The sequence below is a fragment of the Sander lucioperca genome, chromosome 10 (assembly GCF_008315115.2).
Source record: "Sander lucioperca isolate FBNREF2018 chromosome 10, SLUC_FBN_1.2, whole genome shotgun sequence".
Classification (NCBI taxonomy): Eukaryota; Metazoa; Chordata; class Actinopteri; order Perciformes; family Percidae; genus Sander; species Sander lucioperca.
In genome coordinates this window covers 36749939-36759104 of record NC_050182.1, presented here as the reverse complement: position 1 = coordinate 36759104, position 9166 = coordinate 36749939, and positions in this window count along the sequence as shown.

Genomic DNA, 9166 nt, shown 5'->3' with positions numbered 1-9166 from the left:
CACCCCATCCCTCAATATGTTTTCACCCCAGCCTTTTCAACCTTTTTTTCCACCCCTTCTCCATCTGACTCCCTCTCCATCTCCATTTCTTTCTTGCTATCTTTTCATTTGTCTCTCAATCTAATCTTTTTCTTCCTCTCTCTCTTCCTCTATCTCTCTCTCTCTTTCCCTCCCTCGCCACCCTCTGTCTTCATCTCTCGCTCGGCTCTCTCCATGTCCATGTGTGCACCCTGCCCATTAAATTACAGTCCTCTCTAATAAAAGGTTGAACTTTCTTTACCCACTCATGTGGATGAAGAATCTGCCAGTTTCCTGCTGTTCCAAATTCCTGCCTCGGAATATTGGACACACACATACACACACACACACACACACACACACACACACACACACACAGAACAGTAAGAACAGTGAAGAACCTGCTATGCCTCATCGTTAACATTTATCTCTCTCACTTAAAGTGTCACACATGCTAACATAGAAATGTTCTGTCTTTCTCTCTCTCTCTCTCTCTCTCTCTCACACACACACACACACACACACACACACACACACACTGATGATGTATTTGTCAACCCCTTTTACCCCACTGTTTCAAACCTGTCTCCCTGACATCTTCATTCTATACACACCGGTGCCATTACGCCTGCCCATCCAATAAATTAAGCCCATTTACTCTTCTGAATTATGTTATGTTTATTGATGCTCGTATAATTTAATTTCACACAAATTCCATTAAAGATTATGCTCTCTGTCACAGAGCAGCACTTCCAGGAGAGGGTAATCTAATCGGGTTATAATGGATCTGAGACACGCATTACAGTTGGGACACACAAAGCGCACGCCCACGTACACAATTGTCATCTTAATAATGCAGAGTCAAGGAAACGGATCAGTGGCCGCTGAGATGATGCCGTCAAACTGCACTAAGTGACAGGAAGCTTTCAGAGCGCGCTATCAAAAGGAAGTCATCTCTGGGGGATTAAACTGTCCTCTAGCCCTGCAGGGAATAAAATATGTCACCTCAGTCACACAGCTGTGTCAATAATGACACAGAACTATACTCTGTTTGACCCTTTAGAAAATTAGGTGCAAATATCAAAACTGTAATAGTATAAAATTCCATTACGGCCCCCCAGTTGGAAATTCAGTCTCAATGAAAGCACATTTGAAAGTTGTGTTAATAATCTGCCAGAATGTGAAAGAACTTTTAGACACACTTTTCCATTATGGCTCAGTTGGCTGGTCCAAACATTTTCTTAGGTTACGTCACATTTGTCAACCTCACTGGCCAATCCTTCTTAACAAATACCTTTGTATTATCACTAATGAAAATCATGAAACCACTGGGAATTTGTCAACTACTAATTATTGTTACAGATTTGCCTTTTGACTCTGGATCGCTTTCTGCACAAGCACAAACATGCAAATGAAAGTTTGCGTGTTGATTGATGACTACGTCTCACAATATATATGTCTCACTTTGACATCCAACATACTCCTTATTCTATTGATGAAACATTTCACACTATATATGTATTTTCACAGCAAAGGTAGCAAAGCTAGATGAGTAATGTTCACCATTACTGGTGAAAACGTCACAGTTTGGCACCACCCAAGTGGCAATCAAAGATAACCATGTAACCTTTGAATATTTTACTTATTTAACGAAAAAATAAAGTGATGTCTGTGGAGAAAAGGTCCCCTACTCAGTTAGAGGTGGTAGAGAGCAGTAAAAACTAGAGCTGTCAAAATAAACCCGTTAATTCAACGCAAATTAATCATGCTCTATAATGGCACTTAACCCCATACCAATGGATGATATAAAGCTGAAACTTTAAAAAAGGTACAGTAGATTGCAAAGCTATTTTGACATATGGTTTTCTGACATAAAACCTATTCTGTGTTCTGTGTCTAGTTCTCTTTTATTTTTGAGAGAGCTTTTCCAAAGAAAGCATATAATATTGTCATTTAAAGAAGAAATACTAAAAATATATCCTTGGTCTTAGGCAGGTTTGGGTTCTGCAGAATGCAGGTGGGTCAGGTCTGACCGATGCGGGTATGAGCTGGGTTCAGGGCTCAGTTTTAGGCCCGTGCACAACTTTCTGTTTGATGAGTACTCACTGCTGTCCAGAGCAGGACTGGGCGATATGGAGAAAATCAGATATTGTGATATTCTTGTCCTAATACCTTGATGTCGATATTGTGGCGATATTATAGGGTTGACAATCGGTGATTTAATAACTATCTTCACAATGAGATTTTAGATAAATAGTCTTCAGTAATGTAGATATAATCACTAAGTGGGTAAAGGTAAAAATAACAGAAGAGCTAGACCAGTCTGGTAATAGAAAATGTCATCACTTTACTGTAATGCAACCTTTAAAACCACGAAAAGACAACACTTAAGCCATTTACGATATTACGATATCCAAAATCTCAGACGATATCTAGTCTCATATCACGATATCAATATAGTATCGATATACTGCCCAGCCCTAGTTCAGAGAGAATTTGCGATTAAAAAGTTAAAGAAAATATTAAACATTTAGGTCCCTTCTTGTCAACTACCAGAAATGAGAGAAAAGTCTTGACTGACATTCTAAATGTAGAGTAACATGTATTTCCCATACTGTTGTAATGAATTAGCATGACTAGTTTTTTTTTTTTTTTAAACGTGCAGCTGTTTTGATCTTTGAATATTCCGTTTAGAAAAAATATGCATATATTTTGTTGTTGAGTTGTTGATGAGATAATAAATCTTCCCTTTGTTTGTTGTAGCATTAAATGAGGGTTGCACATCCCTTATTAGGGGACGATCCACTGATCCCCATCATGCAACAATTAAAACTGACTAATAACTGCAATTAAGAGCCCGTTGACAATTCTGACGTCCTGGAGCTTCACGTCAGCCACTCCTGAGTCATTGCTCCAAACCATAAATCTTCCACAACAATTCCATGGCTCGTCCTTCTTTGTCATGGCAATGAGTAAGAGCGTAGTCACAGTGAGAACGGAGACAAATAACGAGGAGTTACAGTATTTGGGTATTATTTAGGAGGCTAAGTGGGCAAATGATTGGAGCCCATCGCAATTTTTGGCAACCGTGATGCCTTCTTTATCTTTCCTTCTTTTAACTACTTAATCTATGGAACACATGTTTCTTCTTTTGATGATTTATAAGTACATGATTTAGTGTATTTGAAAAGATAAGAGCACCACCTGTTTGTGCAGAGACTGTCTTTGTGTTCTGAACTCCATTTTTCTCTTGCTTACACTTCTCTTGTAAAGTGACAGGCTTATTAAGAATAAGTTTCTCCCACACCTCCCAATAAGCCATTTGTAAGGCTTGAGGTGGAGTTTATCAGCGGCCTGTAATAAGAGGCATGTAGCCTAGGTCCACTGTGGCTTTGTCTTCATTTACCTGCCTGTACATGTGTTGTATTCAGGATTAATTTGCTGCTTTGATGAATTAAAAAGAGCCAGAGGATTTCCAGTGGCATGCTCCCCAAGGTGGACGCCTTTAAAAGGAGCTTTTTCTTCATTCCTGCACTTAGGTTTATTACAGATCCCCAGACTGTCCAATTTTAAAGAAACATGCCTCCAAAATAGCAGGATAATTGTTTTTAGTTTTTTCAGGCGATTCCTGCAAAGGAAAATCGCACATGACACCCAAGCTAGATGTTATGAAACCTGAGCGGTGGCGATGCATAATGAGAAGAGGATGGAAGTAGTTTTACACGTTCTTTTAGTTAACAAATGAGGTCCAATTTTAAGAAAGATTCAACAGCACAATATCACACTCAGTTGTCCCATCTGATCTACCGTCATTGTCTAACATCCAGTGTCCGGAAAGTCCTGGAAAAGATTTTGAATTTGATGTTTAGGAAAGTGTGGAAACCCTGAATATTATGCTTTACTATAAGGAAGCCACAGCAAAGTCTATAATCAAAGTAGTTTTTTTTTACTTTTACATTTAATATCAGAATTTTATTTTTAAATCTTAAGTACAGTAAATATCAGATACTTTTACTCTGGTAATATTCTAAAAGGTGACTTTACTTTTACAAAAGTCATTTTCTTGCTAAGATACTTGCACTTTTACTCAAGTATTGCTTTCAAGTACTCTATAAAAGTACGTGTCTGTGTAGCCTCATCGTTAAAATGATATTTGCAATTATTGCTTGTCATTACAACTGCAATAACAGACACACGGATGACTAAACAAGCAGCAATCCAAACAAGCACTCATCTGTGTACATCTCTTGCAAAAAAGTTTACACAATTTTAAAACAAAAACAAGAGCAGAAACATCCATAAACCGAATGTGATGACACATCAAACCGTGCACCAAGCAGAGCTACTCTGTCATACACTTCCTGTTGTTTTATTTGTCCTCTTCTGTGTTTATAAGAAGCAGACACAAAGACGACGGGGCTCGTAGCACTCCAGACAATATCTGGATGGATGATGAACTCCCGGACCATAGAGTGAGGATTGACTGCTTTGTTCCAGGATTTTGCAACTTCAAGTGACAAGCGCATCAACAAGAAATCTATGTTTTCAGAGTTCCATCCATTCACATGTTAGTCTTGCGAGAAACAGCGTCACCTTAAAACCTTCACCGCCCCCCCCCACCCTGTGGGCAGTTAAGTTGAAACTCCCACTTGCTAATGCAGTACCCTGTCCTCCACTTCACACAGAAATAGACAGTTGTGCAAGACTTTAGAGCTAATTTCTCGTCTTTAATGCTTCTGTGTGAACATATGTTCAGTGAGCACTTGCTTTAAGGTGTGCACGTGTGTGTGACATCAACAGCGGCCAATCAGGTGTTGTTAGAGCAGAGATCTTCTACAGGGGGGTCCTCAGAGTTGCCGCATGGGGGCCACCAAATTATTGTTCGATAGATTTAAATGAAAGAAAAAAAATATTTCTGAAAATATACATTAATATGGATACAACATAATTGCTTACATAATTGCAAAAGGGTTCTCCAATGTTTTCTCAGTTAGCCTTTTAAAATGATTTTGTAAACAGAATGTGCCTTTGGAACATTGGATGAATGTTTGCTGATAATGGGCATGTAGATATTGCATTAAAGATCAGCCACTTCTTTCTACAACAGTCGAGAACCCTTTTGCAATTACGTAAGCACATAATGTAATCTGAAAACTGCTGCCCTGGTTAAAAAAAAGCAATGCAACTGATCTCAGCTGGTATTCTGTCTGTAATGGAGTGGAATGGAAATGTCTAAGTGACCCCAAACTTTTGACCGCTAAAATATATATATATACATATATATATATATATATATATATATATATATATATATATATATGTATAATATAGTATGGGGTCCCTGCTCCATCTCTTTTTCAGCAGAGTGGTCCTTGGCCCAAAAAACGTTGAAGATCCCTGGTTTAGAGGATTCTGTTAATTAGTTTTGACTGTGAATCCTGTTATCTTATCAATCTGTGCTGTTCAATGCAGGGGTTACATCTCAGTGTATTCTGATTTACTTTGATGAACCCACTTTTCCTCACCCTGCTGTGTTAACGTGTTGCGCTCAACTGTGGGTTCCATGAGTGAGTGCAGGCAGCAATAATGATGATGATAGTGGAGAAACTGTTTTTTCCTGTCAACAACCAAGTCCTGTCAATCGCACTGAATGTACAGTATACTGGCTGCATGTAACAAAGTACAAATACTTCGCTACTGTACTTAAGTAGATTTTTCGGTAACACATGACACTGTCATGACACATGAACCCTAACTCTAACCCTAACCCTAACTTGTCATGACAAAAACCGAATGACACTTAATGACAGAAGCGTTATGTCATAAACGTTTATGACTTGTTTATAATGTTTATGTGTTTCATGACAGTGTCATGTCACTCTTATGTAGATACCTTCAAGTAAAGTGTAACAGAATTTTCATGTATCTGTACTTTACTTCGTTATTTATATTTCCAGAAACTTTTACTTTTACTCCACTACATTTCCTAAATAAAATGTAGAATTTTACTCCACTAAATTTCCTCTAAGCATCTTAATTACTTACTAAGAAATTTGTTACACTGGAAAAAAGCAGGTTTGGCGAATTATTGCTCCTAAATTGCCAAGATAATGCACCCTCCATTCCAGTTGGTGACCTGATGCCTGTTTGTTGCCAAGCGGGAAAAAAAAACAAACCATAGGCCAAAACTAAAGAAGAAAAGGAGGAGGAAGCATAATGAAAGCACCTGGTGCAGGCTCTGCCGCCATGGTAACAGACGATGACCACCCCGACGACAGTGGTGATAAAGATAACGTTACACACATAAAGTTCATAATCAAAGTTTTTTTTACTTTTACTTCTAATACGTATACGTAAATATATAAGTACATTTAATTTCAGAAAATTACTTTTGATACTTAAGTACAGTAAGTATCAGATACTTTATACTCAAGTAATAATCTAAAAGAAGACTTTAACTACCAAAGTCATTTTCTGGTAAGATACTTGTACTTTTACTCAAGTATTGCTTTCAAGTACTATATACCAGACTGATTCTGGTCTACGGAGGCGGAAGAAACTTGTGATAACTTTGACTTTTCAAACAAATGCAACCCTGTCTCCTAAAAAAATTAAAGTTCCCATACAACAAAACTGCATTCTCAATTATGCAATTACAATTACGGGCCGGCACACGTTGTAAAACGGTTAACACGTTCAAAAACAAACGATTGCGGTTTTGTGGTTTGGGTTGATGATATGATATTTTTGGGTTTATAATAAGTATATTAAAAACAAGTTTGTTACATAGTATAATACGTACAAATGTAAAGTTAGGTTGAGTACGTTACGTAAACAAGTCAATGTTGATTTAGGTTTTGCGCGGGACATAAACAGCGGTCTCTTGGGTGAATGTGGTTGTTTGACTCGTCCATCCAACCCGACCTCCTCCCTGTGCGGACTTTCACAGATTTCGATTCAAAACGTTTGTGATACGTCAAAGAGAAATGAAATCCGGGACAAAATACGTTTTCTCTCGAAACGTAACTGAAAATGCAGTTTCATTGGATGGGAACAGGTCTGCTGTATGAGTGGTCAGTGTTGCCAACTTAGAGACTTTATCTTCTACATTTAGCAACTTTTCAGACCCCCACTTTTTTTTTCTTCAAAAAAGCGACTAGCGACAAATCTGGCGACTTTCTGTAGAAAAGACAGAGACTTTCTGTAGAAAAGACGCCAGTATTGTCCAGCGAGCACGCAAGGTATTTCTCTCTTGTGGCCGCCAAAACAGTCTTCTGTTCTGTGACTGAGGAGCAGCCCCTCCCCTCTCTGCACTCTCCTCACTGCGCTGGCAGGTAGAAGGGGAGGGGCGACAGGGTGCGAGGGCCGGTGTAGGTACAGAGGTACGGGAGAAAGATGCCGCTGAGCTGGCCTGGCCCTAGGCAAGCCAGCCTTCTTTGAGAATTCTTTATCGATCTTTTTCCCTCCCGTTGTAGAATTTCTTTTATTTACTTCAACGATAGGCTACCTAAGTAATAATTATAAGGTAAAATAAATTCCTGTATTGAATTTATGATTATTTGGCTAAAGATTTCTATTTCTTTCTATCTACCTTGCTGACACAACCACTAAGCTTTATGCAAATGTTTGCATAATGACGTCACAAATATACAAATGAAAACTTTTAGCAACTTTTGGAGCTGGTGCTAGCTACCTTCATTGGAAACGAGTTGGCAACACTGTGAGTGGTCTGTAAAGAAGTTGTCGCTGTCATCCTAAGATGTTTTCTGAAATTTTCCAACTGTAGAACTCACTTGTGGTTAAGCAGTAACATCGTATTGCACATTACATTACACATTCCATGAAAATGAGAGGAATACACCTTCAAACTACAGTACGGACAGAGACACAGAATGAAAAGGTCAGGGACTTATTTGAAAGTATATGAATGTATGCTGCTCACCCGAATGAATCCTGTTAATGTGTCTACAATAATTAATTATGGGAGAAATAATAGAGAATAAAGTAACCTCTCTCTTGTTAACTTTTACAGTGTCACTAGGATTTACAGAGAGATAAAATCTCGCGAAACAGTCCAGCTGCTAAAATCCAGATGAGAGACAAGAGGAGCTGATAGAAATGTTGATAAGCTCATCTGAGAGGCCTTTTGTTATTACTGGGCCCTCAAAGAAATATGCTTTTTGGACAGCAGTAAGGGATTTTTTAGTAAAGATGCATATAATCAGTGTCACGCAGAAACCTTCTATCTCCATATCACGTCATATCAATTTTTGTTTATTAATCAATGCTATTGGTCAACCTTTGTACGTGTGTATGTTTTTGTGTATGCATCATCAACCGAGGCAAATTCCTAATAAGTGCTACCTACCTGGCAATACAACTTTTTCGAAATCTTTTTTTTTTTCTGATTCACGTCTGTCTGTGGGTTTATAAACAGTGACGAGGCAATTTGGTCTGACTTCGTCTGAGGTAAATAGCTCAATAAAATGTTTTCAAATGAGCCGTTTCATTTCCTGAAAAACAGCGATTTTGGACATACAGGGTTTTCACCCGACATTAGGATTTGTTTTACATTTTATTTTTAGCCTGATAACGGTTATAATTTGATATTTGCTAGATTGGTATAAGCACCTCTAATGCCACTCTAATTCCCTTTCACCACCTGAAACCAAACCCATGCTCGTTTGTATATTTTCAGTCAGAAATCTTGCTAAATAAAACCAATTAACAGGTTTTTATAAACCTTTATTATATCAGCCAGTCCCCAGCTCACCAGCCTGCCAGGGAAAGAGTTAAACCCAACACACGCAAACCTTTGTGCTGCCATATTTTTACCCAGCAAGTCACAGGTGAAAAACTGTACATAATGTATCCAGCAGGTCATCTAGAACTGGTACACATCTGCATTTAGACACCGTTAGCTCACCTATCCCAGCGGGTCAGTGTCAATACGCCTGGCATGCTCTCAGTTAACAGATGCTATGTGTTGTCCTGCGTGCCCACGTGCCTTGCTTTATGCTTTACGCACTAGTGGACACAGATGCACGTCGCTATGGTAACTTCTTTCATCTGCAAATCTCACCGGAAACGTATCTAACCCCCTCTCGTTTCCACCACCACCACCACCGCCGCCACCATCCCAATCAAA